The 13,033-nt window shown below is 46.5% G+C and overlaps 1 protein-coding gene across 1 annotated transcript in view; it reads right to left on the bottom strand.

Annotated features, from left to right (window-relative positions):
• Nucleotides 1-13,033, bottom strand: part of GRB2 (growth factor receptor bound protein 2) — a 65,972-nt gene that overhangs the window by 35,504 nt on the left and 17,435 nt on the right. The window lies entirely within an intron of this gene.

The following is a 13,033-nucleotide window of genomic DNA, read 5'->3' as shown; positions in this document are numbered from 1 at the left end:
ATACAGTGGGAAAAACCCCTGCACATCTGTCCCATCGATGTCCTCCTTACCTGATCCTCCCACATCCCTCACAGCTACGCAAACAATATTAAAAAGAAAATTTAAAAAAACAAAAAGCCCCCACAAAAATATACCAGCTCTTTTCTTTCTGAAATAAACTTGTTGTCAATGTAAATGAGGAAATATTATTATTATGTGATGAATTCCTGTGCCTTCTTTTAAATCATAGTAAGTACACGATTCAACAGCTTAAATTTCAAAAATATGGTGTTGGATCCCATTTTTATGTGTTTGGAACAATTTTTGGTGATTTCAACCATTCACATTTTTTAAAATATCAAAGGACAGATGGGATTTTGGGTTATTTCCCAATCCACTTTTCCTGTCATAATGCCTAGAAACTAAGTCACACATATATGCAAGGTAATTATCCAATTCTAGAGGCTTCCTCAGGATCCAAAGAAGTCACGTGGGTGGAGTTAAGACGTGACTTGGGAAGCCCACATTCCTAACTGGAGTAGCTTGGTTCAAGTCCTGGCTCCACCGTCCTATCCTGTTAGGTGCAACTGGGGAGGCAGCACATTAGTGGCTTGTGTGCTTGCCGCCTATACAGGAAACCCAGCTCCTGGTCTCGACCCAGGAAGAGTTGTGTTCATCTGGGAAGTGAGCTAATACAGGTCTCCATCTGTCTTCCAAAAAAATACACAGGCGGGGTCAGTGCTGTGGTATAGCACGCTGACTCCACCTATGGTGCCAGCATTCCATACATGTGCCAGTTTATGTCCCAGCTGATTCACTTCCAATCCAGATCCCTGATTAATGGCCCGAGAAGGCAACAGAGGATGGCCCAAGTCCCTGGGTACCTGCACCCCCCAGGGAAAGCTAGAAGAAGCTCCTGGCTTCAGATAAGCTCAACTCTGGTTCTTGCAGGCATCTGGGGAGTGAACCAACAGATGGAAGATTTCTTTCTTCTTTCCTTCCCTCCCTCCCTCTCTCTCGTCTAAGTCTGCATTTCAAAGAAACAAATCTTTAAAAAGCCATGTAGTTCCCCACCCATGCAACGTGGGTCAGATGCAGCACAATTTCACTCAGAATGGCAAGCCACCATTCCGTCGTGTGTCGGCACAGTGCCTGGTGACCTGACTGCACTGCTGGAGGACAAAGTGCTACTGTGATGAACACGAGACCCAACTCTTATACCCCATGAGATTAATCAGAATACATAGTCAAAAATATCTACAGCAGAGGCAGCAGCTATTTTTAATTTGTTTATTTTTATTAATAAGCAACAGATACACAAGTACTAAATAACAATAATTACTTTGTCTCTGTTCCCACTGTATTCACTTCTGGTGTTAAAAGATAAGAAAAGGAGAAACAAAAGTACTGTTGCCAAAGCTATTCCACCAGGCCCACCGGGCGCATGGGCCTTGTCTTGCTTTGCAGAGTGGAACAGTACCCATGCTGCCACCCACAGCAGCACACTGTAGCAATCATAGCGCAGCTCGCTTGCCTCAGCTCCTGTGTGGGCACCTAAGCACAGTGTGTGGGCCAATCTCCTGAAGGGCAGAACAGCCAGCCCTCCACCTCCAGCCAAGCTCACCCAATTACTAAGATGACATACACTGACAACCAAAGAAAGTGCTACAGCTAAATGCTTAAAGTTTTCCCATTTCAGGAGTGCAAGAATGAAGAACAGTCAGTCTTGGGCACAGACACACCAAAAAAATGAGACCTAAAACAGTGCTGGGGGTGTCAGACAGCAAGCACAAACCCTTGCGCTGGGGCTGCACTTCAGAATCTATTCCTGTTACAAAGTCTGTGTCTGTGCGGTGCAAAGGAAGGCTCTTCCCATCATGCTGACTTCCTGTGTACAGCTTTACGGGCAAACAGACCGCCTTCTTAAAAGTTTGGAGCACAGTGCCTCAACTCAGTTATCTTTGGTCACTGCCTGCCACCCACAAAGAAGCAGTTCCCAAATCACTCTTAACCAGTCACAGAAGATGGTACTGGTACTTTCCTCACGATGGTATCTATTCTGAACTTTCTCTCTCTGGAATATCTTATCCACTTTATAAACTTGATGGGTTGTGCAAAGGACAATGATAAACACACTGGCCATAGTTTCAGGAGTCCCAATTTACAATGCAAAAATAATGTTTTACCAAATGTGCAAAATGCTTTACTTGCTCTCTTATGAAATTATCTCTCTGAATTTTTGCTATGCTTGTCCTAAGAGCCAACCAGCTGAAGAACAGAGAGATACAGAGGATGTGGTGTGTACACCAAAAGTCAATGCAGTGGCTGCGTGCAAGTCAACCTAAGATATCTGTGCTACCATGGCTTCCCTGGCATCAGGGATGGCACCCTCCAGGATGGTTACACACTCTTCAAGGCTTCCTGTTTGGTATTGTTATAATTCTAAACTTTAAAAAAAAAAAAAAAAGCCCATCCCTCCACAACTTCTATTAATCCCTACATTCTACATGATACACTCTCTAACCTAAACCAATATATACAATCCCCCAGTAAGTTCCCTTTCCTGCATGTCTCCCTTCTCCAAAACACTTTATCTTTTATATTACCTTCCCCAGTTAATAGTACCAACCAGACCTGGTGTAATAACCTAGCGGCCAAATCCTCACCTTGCATGTTCCAGGATCCCAAATGGGAACTGGTTTGTGTCCACGTTGCCCTACTATCTATCCAGTTCCCTGCTTGTGGCCTGGGAAAGCAGTATAGAATGGTTCAAGATCTAGGAACCCTGTACCCGCATGGGAGACCTGGAAGAAGCTCCTGATTTCAGACTGGCTCAGCTCCAGCCATGGAAGCCACTTGGGGAGTGAACCAGCGAGAGAAAGATTTCTCTGTTTCGCTTTGTCTTTCCAATAAAAATAAATCTTTAAAAAAGAAAAAAAACAGTACCTACCACAGCCCAGGTGTCTTAGCCAGACTTCCTTACCCCTCTCAGTCTAGCTTCTTCTAGTTTCCACATAAACTTTCCCCTTAACAGCATCTCCACATGAACAGAGTAACATCCTAATGGATTTCTCTTTATCACCTTGCCACAATTTTTCTTTTTAAAGATTTATCTATTTTTTTATTGGAAAGTCAAATATACATAGAGGAGGAGAGACAGGGAGGAAGATCTTCCATCCGCTGGTTCACTCACAAAGTGGCTGCAACAGCTAGAGCTGAGATGATCCGAAGCCAGGAGCCCAGAGCTTTTTCCAGGTCTCCCAAGTGGGTGCAGGGTCCCAAGGCTTTGGGCCATCCTCAACTACTTTTCCAGGCCAAAGTAGGGAGCTGGAGTGGAAACGGAACAGCTGGGACATGAACAGGAGCCCACATGGGATCCAAGAGCACCTAAGATGAGGACTTCAGCCACCAGGCTACTGCAGTAGTCCCCCACCCTCTAATTTCTTTCTTAAAAGTCCAACAATTATATCCTAACTTTAAAGAATTCAGTCCAGGAGCTGATGTTGTGGTATAAGTGAAGCTGCTGCCTGCAATGCCAGATCCCATTTGGGTGCTAGCCACTTCCACTTCTAATTCAGCTTCTTACTAATGGTCTGGGAAAGCAGCAGGCAATGGCCCAAGTGTTTGGGCCACTGCTGCCCTGATGAGACGTGGAAGAAGCTCCTGGCTTCAGCTACAACCAACCTCAGCTGTTGGAAGTATTTGGGGAGTGACCCCATGGATAGAAGATCTTGATCTACCCACCCCAACTCTCTCAAATAAATAACTAAAAATAAATAAACAAAACCTTCCTGATGATGAAGTTTCTACCGACCTCTCCAGCACCCCTCCCCATTTTCCTACAAAGAACCCCACACTGCAAGTAGAGCAAAGCTGCCTGCAGTCCCCTTCTGGAAGGTGGAACAAGTCAGAAAACATAAAAGTTAGTACTGTGTGGCAATTATGAATCTAACACAGAACTGCACGTTGTAGATGAAAAAACATTCAGATAAAACTAAGCAGAGCCCTGTGTGATAGCTCAATGCTTAAATTCTCACCTTGAAAGTGCCAGAACCATGTCCCAGCAGCCCTGCTTCCCGTCCAGTTCCCTGCCTGGGGCCTGGGAAAGCAGCAGATGATGGCCCAAAGCCTTGGGACCCTGCACCTGTATGGGATACCCGGAAGAAACTTCTGGCTTTGGATTGGCTCAGATCCAGCCATTGTGGCCACTTAGGGAGTAAACCAGCAGATGGAAGATCTTTCTCTCCGTATTGTTTCTCTCTAAATACGTCTTTCCAATAAAAATAAATAAATCTTATATTTAAAAAAGATGAAACTAACCTTTTGAAGTTTCTTTTCAGCTCCTGTTCATTTTTAGGATATCTCCTGGAAGTTCCAGCATCAAAGGATTGCCACTGTGAGACTATGTAGACCTCCCAGACAAGCAGGTGTCCCACACCAGTGCTGCTATAGCTAAACCTGTTACCCCTTGCCCCTTGCCTTGTGCCAATGTTAAAATTAGGACAAGTCTATAAAGAGGGCAGAACAGGGCCCAGCGTGGTAGCCTAGTGGATAAAGTCCTCGTCTTGAATGGGTCAGGATCCCATATGGGCGCCGTTCTAATTCAAGCAGCCCTGCTTCCCATCCAGCTCCCTGCTTGTGGCCTGGGAAGGCAGTCGAGGACGGCCCAGAGCCTTGGGACCCTGCACCTGTGTGGGAGACCCGGAGCAGGCTCCTGCTCAGCTCAAGTTCGGCCGTTGAGGCCATTTGGGGAGTGAACCAACGGACAGAACATATTCTTGTCTCTCCTCCTCCCTGTATATCTGATTCTCCAAAAAAAAGTAAACAAAATAAAATCTTAAAAAGATCATGTTGTAAAGACACATATAAAGTGAAACAAACATAGCCGTCACCTCTTAACAGTTAAGAATTTTCCTTCATGTGGAAAAGAGCAACTATGATACACTCACTCAGCAAAATTCTCCAGTGTAACCCACTCTGATCAAGTGTGGCTGTGGCAGGCTGCACACTCGCTCTCTTCTAATTCAGGTACAACTCCCATTTCTGACCTGGTAACCACTTTTATTCCCTTCCTCTACATTTTGCTCTTCTTTTTTCCTTCTTTTTAAAGATTCCCCATTTAAGTGAGATCATGCAGTATTTTTTTTCCCCATATTTGGCCTATTTCACTTAGTATAACTTTTTTCAGGCCCATTCATGTCGTGGCAGGTGGCAAGATGATCCATTTTTATGGCTGAATACGTTTGTATAATTCCATAGTTTCTTTACTGTCCCCTGTGGGTCTTAGGTTGTTTCCAACCTATGGTTGTTGCAAATAATCCTGCCAGGTACACGGGCGTGTGGCTATCTTTACAAGGTGACCTCATCTCCTCTGGGTTATACATGCCCAGGAAGAGGACTGCGGCATCTAGTAATTGTCACCAAGAGTCATAATACCACCTGTTACTGCGCTTGAAGAGAGATCACGAGTTAGGAATTTGACACAGCAATAAAGTCTCAAAGTGACGTATGTTCCTTACTGTTAAGGGCTATTTCCTGCTGAGAAATACACAAGAAGAAATTACCGTGTGAGGAAAGCTGAGCGTTTTTATGGTTTACTTAGTATGGCAACAGAGTCTGAAGTGTGCACTGTACTTTTAAACTTTTTCCCATAGCTTGGCATTCAACTGCCTAATTTCCCATTTACATAATTCCTGCCTTTCCATACTGGCAACATTTTGCCAACCTCCAAGTCCTGGAATCTAACAGAGAAGCTCAATCCTGTCAGTTCCTTCCTGCTGACACCCTTGAGAACTGGATTCCTTCCCATTTCACCAATTCCATCAAGCCTGCCTAAAACAAAAGTGGTTCTTGGGGTCAGCACTGAGGCACTGCAGGTTAAACTGACGCCTGAGATGCCAGCACTCCATATGTGCCCTGGTTTGAGCACTGGCTGCTCTACTTCCGATCCAGCTCCCTGCTGATGCATCTGGGACAGCGCAAAGATAATCCAAATATGTAGGTTTACCAGTTTCTTCCTTGCAGTGTGTTCTGGAAATTCAACTCTCTTCTCTGCAACAAAACTACGACTTTGGTAAACTCATTGTTCCATGGCCTATGAGCAAATATTGCCATCAGCTTAATTAAGGTTAATAATGGCTACCTTCCAACTGGTTCAAATCTGAACTATATAGAGTCCCGTTTAAATGCCTGCTCACCCAATCACTAGCTGTGATTTTTAACAAGAGCAACTCAACTTCTCTAAGATTTTGTTAATTCATGTGGAAGTACTCCTCCTCAAGTCCTTGGGAGGACTATAGGACAAAGTAACTGGTACTGAGTTGGCCTGAGCTCAGTGAGAACCCCTCTTCTTGGCCCTCTTGATAAGACAACCCTGCATTGAAGTTTAAGTACACTTATGAGTCCTCCCTCCCCTGAGGCTCTGATCACTCAGACTGGATCTACTATTTCATGTAGGTCCTGGTATTAACTCCAAAATCAGTTACACATTGTAAAAACTAAAGCTGCTCTTACCTTACTATAAATCCCCAAATCAGCATTTAACCAGAACACACATTTCATAGAACTGCTTTTTTTAAAAATTTATTTCTTCAAAATTTACTTGAAATAAGACACACATAGACCTGGGAAACAGGTCCTGTAGCAGATCTACAGGGGTTCACCCCTGTGGGTTCACCCCTGTGGAACCATAGCACCCATCAACTTGTGGGAGTTGGGGGGGGGTGGTGGTACCGGGCTGAGTCAGATTGGACTCACTTGACACTCGTGGGCGCTGGGGCTAGGAAGAGGCCAGGCTATGGCAGGCTACAGCACCTGCTGGGATTGAGGACAGACCATGCCAAACAGGTCACAGCATACATTGGCACATGTGAGATCTGGGGCTGCTGGGGGGAACTTGGGGAACTTCCCTGCTAGGCCACAGCTCAAGAGCACGGTCAGGATGTGGGCCATGCTGCAAGGGGCTAGGCTGTAATACCTGCAAGATGAGGTTTGGGACAGGCCAAGCCGAGCTGGGGTGCAGCACCCACCAGCACCTGCAAGATCCAGAGTTGGGAACAGGCTTGGTAGGAGAACTGTGGGGACTCCCTTGCGAGGCTTCAGCTCCCAATAGTGAGCACGAGACCGGGGTTGGAGGTGGACCAGGCTGGTTCAAGGCTGCAGCACCCACTAGCACCCATATGGGCTGAGTCTGGGGGTATGTTAGGTTCCAGGGCTCTGCCCTTTGCAAGAGCCAGAATGGGGGCCTAGCAGAGTAGCCTAATCGTTAAAGTCCTCACTTTACATGCCTAGGATCACATATGGTGCCAATTTGTCCCTCTTCTCATCCAGCTCCCTGCTTGTGGCCTGGGAAAGCAGTCGAGGACGGCCTAAAGCCTCGGGACCCTGCACCTACATGGGAGACCTGGAAGAAGTTCCTGGCTCCTGGCTTTGCACTGGCACAGCTCTGGTCATTGCGCTCACTTGGAGAGTGAATCATCAGATGGAAGATATTCCTCTCTGTCTCTCCTCCTCTGTATACCTGACTTTGAAACAAAAATAAATAAATCTTAAAAAAAAAAAAAAAGAGCTAATGGAGGACCCAGAATGGTTAGCCTAACAGCTAAGGTCCTTGCCTTGCATGCATCAGCATCCCATGTGGGTGCCGGTTCTAACCCTGGCGGCCCCATTTCCCTTCCAGCTCCCTGCCTGTGGCCCGGGAAAGCAGTCGAGGATGGCCCAAAGCTTTAGGACCCTGCACCCGCGCGGGAGACCAGGAAGAGGCTCCTGGCTTCGGATCGGCATAGCATCGGCTGTTGCACTCACTTGGGGAGTGAATCATCAGATGGAAGATCTTCCTCTCTGTCTCTCCTCTCTGTATATCCGCCTTTCCAATAAAAATAAAATAAATCTTAAAAAAAGAAAAAAGTCAATGGAGTCTCTGATGCAAATGTATCTATCATTAGGAGAATAATCATAATCAAAGCACACGGACTCCTTTATTTTAAGGATCACATCACCCAAAAGAACACACTGTGCATGTGGAAACATGGTTCTCAGAAATAATGAACGCTTAAGCCAGGTCCCCCAGCAGCATAGATTCACTTTTTAAATATCATATAATCAGCACATCAACATAGGCCATTGATGGCCACATTCAAGCTGCAAAGTTCATTACCGTATCTGCACATGCCAAGACAGCTTTACTCTGAAACAAGCTGTTAGCATCTGCTTGTCTAAAACTCACCATTCAAGGCTTGAAAGAAGTGACCCATCAGCTCCTGCAGGGGCCTTCCGGGGCCTGTCAAACCGCCTGCATTCCTACAGGCGAGAAGACTGCCTGGCATCTGTGTTAGACTCCAAGCCACTTTTTTCTGGATTTCAGTATCTCTCTTGGTTTGGACATATTCCAGATTGGTTACAGCTATGTTTCGCACCACAAGCGTGCCAGCTAGTCCTAGTTGTGTTAATAAGAGGCCTGAAAGCACTCCTAAAAATGCAGGAACACAAGTAAGCGTTCAAACAGCTGTTCCTTAAACCAACTGTTCTGGCAAAGCTTGAAAAAACAAGCGGCGATTTTCCCACTCAATCCATCTCACCTTTAGCAGCAAAGTAAACTCAAGAAAGAACATCTGATAGGAAGACTCCTCCCCAGCACCTCGGCCTCCGGAAAGCTCCTCTGCAGCGCTTTCTCTAAGCTCTGAGGTGTACACACCACACAAGTGAGGTCAAATCAACAGGGCTGTTCCAAACTCCTCACAGGACTGAGCAGTTTCTGTATCCTTTAGTGTACAAGAAACGAGAACAAACTCAGGCAAAAAAGCCAATGTGTTTAGAATCACCTTTCATTTCTCTCTTGGGGGAAAAAAGTGTACTAAATATTTATTTTTCAATTGAAAGGCAAAAAGCCAGAGGGAAACGAAGGCAGAGACAACTCCCATCTGCTGGTTCATTCCCCAAATTCCCACCTGTGGCAGAGCGCACCAGAGTGGGCCCGGGTCCCACCCGCTGCATCACTGTGTGGTGGATAGGCTTGGGGAGGGGACGACCTTGGGTCCTGTGCCAGGCCAGGCCCATCTTCATGCCCAGAGCCCTGATCCCAGCCACTGCGTACATGCGGTGAGCTGTCCCCGGGCCTGCCCGAGCGTGAGCCAGAGAGCCAGGTGAGAGGGACGGACCCTGCGGCCTCCCAGCATGATTGTTAGCAGCAAGCTGGGATAAGCAGAACTGGGACTTGAATCCAGGCATACGGTGACATCTTTCATCCATATTTGAATTTTCTGCTGATATAAATCCTGCTATGATTTGGATATAATATCCCAGAACATCATTACAATGATCTAGTAATGGCTTTTTTATTGTATTTTTAAAAGATTTTATTTATTTTTACTGGAAAGTCAGATATACAGAAATGAAGAAGAGAGTGGAGGGGAAAATCTTTCATCTGCCGATTCATTCCCCATGTGGCCACAATGGCCGGAACTGAGCCAATCTGAATCTAGGAGCTTCTTCTGAGTCCCCCACATAGGTGCCGGGTCCCAAGGCTGTTGGGCTGTCCTCTACTGTTTTCCCACACCGCAAGCAGAAAGCTGGTTGGGAAGTGAGGCTGCCAGGATTAGAACTGGCACCCATATGGGATCCCAGCGCATACAAGGTAAAGATTTTAGTCGCTAAGCTACCACGCCAGACCCAGGTACTGGCTTTAAAAACACTGGAACTCAGGCCTGGTGTGGTGGTCTAGAGGCTAAAGTCCTCACCTTGCACGCACCAGAGTCCCATATGGGCCTCACCTCCCATCCAGCTCCCTGCTTGTGGCCTGGGAAAGTAGTCAAGGAAGGCCCAAAGCCTTGGGACCCTGTACCCACATGGGAGATTTGGAAGAAGCTCAGGGCTCCTGGCTTCAGACTGGCTCATCTCCAGTTATTGCAGCCACTTCGGGAGTGAACCATTGGACTAAAGGTCTTCTTTGTCTTTCCTCCTCTGTATATCTGACTTTTCAATTAAAAAAAACTAACAGATTAAAACAACAATAACACTGAAACTCAAAATCAAAATCTATCACTCTGCATTTCAAATAAACAAATCTTGGTCTTTTTTTTTTTTTAAGAATTTAAAATAGCTAAGAAATCTATTCAATGTGGTGGTAAGAAAATCCAAGTATTCCTATTTCTAGCCTCTGCCTAAGTAAAGGGAAACAGTCCTGGCAAGCAACGAGCTGAGCCCAGATGCAGACAGAACACGACGAGGTGGCACAGATGCAGTCCACAAGCCCACTGAGCAGGGTGCACAGGTGTGGGTTCCTACAGCTTCCCTCTAACACATTACAAAACCCTGTTGTTAGGCATGTGTGCAAGACACTCAGATACAGAATATGCTCCAACCTGGGGAAACAGAATAGAGTGCAGCAAGAGACCCACGCCGACACCTGGAGGGCAGACCGGCGCATGCGGGAAGCCCTCCCGCTAGCCCAGCTGGACGCAGTGAGGGCGGGGAGGACGCAGCTGAAGGGAATCCCAAGCTTCATGTGCTCACACTGTGAAGTGTGCTCCATCAGTCTGGTGTTTTCCGCTCCTGGGGAAACTGCACAAGAGGAAAAATGCCAAAACATTCACTTACGGAAGACCAAGGACCAACTACAAATGAACCAAGTTTAGTTGACATATAGCCACTCCAGATCACCTTTCCCGTTATTCCCGACATAACTGAAAAACATGTTGATCAACAACACTGTAAAACTTTTCTTGTGAAGATACCAAATTGTGCAAAATTTGGTGCAAGTCAACACAAAGAATCAAAATGGCTTCAATGAGGGTTGAGATTTGGCCTGAGATGATTTGAGTAAGAATTCTGAAAAGAAAACACAATAATTATGGTTTTGCTGAATTCAAAGAAATGCTGCCTCCGCTCTCTGGAAGTGCTTCAGATGCTGCAGTCTGCACATTCGGCTCACGGCCACATTACACACCCAGTGTCAGATGCTGCAGTCTGCACATTCGGCTCACGACCACATTACACATCCAGTGACACAAGGCACCCAAATTAGAAGCGGCAGCCCAGCACCTCGCCCCCACCCCTGACTGATTCTGCAAGGGTTTCTCCGGATCCTTCCATTCATTCTCCTGGTAAACAAGCAATATCAGGAACAACAGCTGAGGAGCTGCCTCTGCACAGGCCAAAGGCGAAGGGGGCTGTGCTGTGAAGAAATGAGCTTTGGGAAGCCAACACTCACGGGGAGCAGGTGGGACAGACAGCAAGGGGCTCCTCAACTGTACCGGTGCTCAACAGCAGCACTCAACCTTCCCACTCCCACCCCGACCCTGCCCGTGGACCCAGCTCCCATCCACCAAGGAAGTACCAGAGGCGGCTGTGGGAGGTGAAGACATGAAACCCAAACACACTTCTCCAGTTAGCGACATCCGCAACAGGCCAATCCATGCCAATATCCTACATCTGCACCGTCACCAGTCACTTGAGGGACAGAACTTGAAGTACAGCCAACACACGTGAGGATTTAAAACCTTTAACTTATATAAATGGCCTATGCACAATTAACGCCTACAGAATGAACACCAGTTTAGAGTCCTACGTAAATCATGCAGTGCATGGAGGCTAAAATACCTGGTGATCCAATCTTAACACAAGAAATACATTACTCAAGAAATAATTTAAAAAAATTTTGTTTTTCCTATTTGAAAGAGTTACAGAGAGAGGAGAAGAGATGGAATTCTGTAATGGCTAGGAAAAAGCTTGGAGCTACTTTCAGGTCTCCCATGTGGGTGCATGGTCCAAGCACTTGGGCCGCCTTCAACTGCTTTCCCAGGCATATTAGCAAGAAGCTGGATCAGAAGTGGAGCAGCCGGGACTCAAACCACACGGGATGCTGGTGTCACAGGCAGAGACTTGGGTACCCCCAAGAAGCAACATCTTACACAGATGCAAAAGCTTTTAGCTATAGATACAGATGTAAGGGCTTTCCAGGAAAAACAAACAAGCTATCACGAATAGGGTCTCTCCAAGAGCTACAAGAACAAATGCTGAAATTAAAGTATATACAGATATATTCTAAATCTATACTCAGCTGTCGTAGCCCTACAACTTCAGAAAAGACTGAGGAACTCCAAAGAAACTATGTATTCATCTTGGTTCATGAACTCCAACAAATGCACTTTGCTGATACAAGATGTTAATAATAAAGAAAACTTGGTATAAGGCAAGGAAGTTGATGGTGCTGGTTCTGCAGTTTTTAATAATCTAGAAACATTAGAAAATAAAACCATTTTTAGAAACCTCAGCTCAGGGAAAGGGGAACAGGAATCCCTGTCTGGGAGGGAGCATTAGCTGAAGAGCTGATCAAGTCAGTGCCTGCGCTCCAGCCCAGCTTCGTGCTAAAGCAAACCCTGGAGTTAATCATGTATTAGGTCCCTACCACGCATACGGGGCTGAGTGATGTGCTTCTGGCATCATCTGGCCTCTCCTAAGAACCTGTCAAAATGGAGTGGGCATTGTGGCACATCAGGTTAAGCCACTAACTGGGATACCCACATCCCATTCTGAGTTGTCTAGTAGCCCTGGTTACTCTGCAATTTTTTTTTTTTAATTAGAAAGGCAGGCTGACAGAGGAGGAGATAGGAAGACCTTTCATCTGCTGATTCGCTCCCCAAGTGACCGCAACAGCCAGAGCCGAGCCGATCCGATCTGAAGCCAGGAGCCAGGAACTTCCTCCAGGTCTCCACACGGGTGCAGGGTCCCAAGGCTTTAGGCTGTCCTCTACTGCTTTCCCAGGCCACAAGCAGGGAGCTGGATGGGAAGTGGGGCCACTGGGATTAGAAACAGTGCCCATACGGATCCCAACACATGCAAGGTGAGAACCTCAACCATTAGGCTACTGCACCAGGCTCTACTCTGCACTTTCGAGCCGGCTTCTTGCTAATGCAGCCAGGAGGTCAGAAACAGCCCAAGTTTGAAGCGAGGAGTCTGGAACTTCTTTCAGATCTCCCACATAATTGCAGGGGCCCAAGGCCTCAAGCCATCCTCCACTGCTTTCCCAAGTACATTAGCAGGGATCTGGATCGGACAT

This window comes from Ochotona curzoniae, unplaced genomic scaffold (assembly GCF_017591425.1).
Source record: "Ochotona curzoniae isolate NIBS_2020 unplaced genomic scaffold, NIBS_Ocur_1.0 contig_523, whole genome shotgun sequence".
In the NCBI taxonomy this organism is placed as follows: domain Eukaryota; kingdom Metazoa; phylum Chordata; class Mammalia; order Lagomorpha; family Ochotonidae; genus Ochotona; species Ochotona curzoniae.
This window is presented reverse-complemented; position numbering and strand designations above follow the sequence as displayed.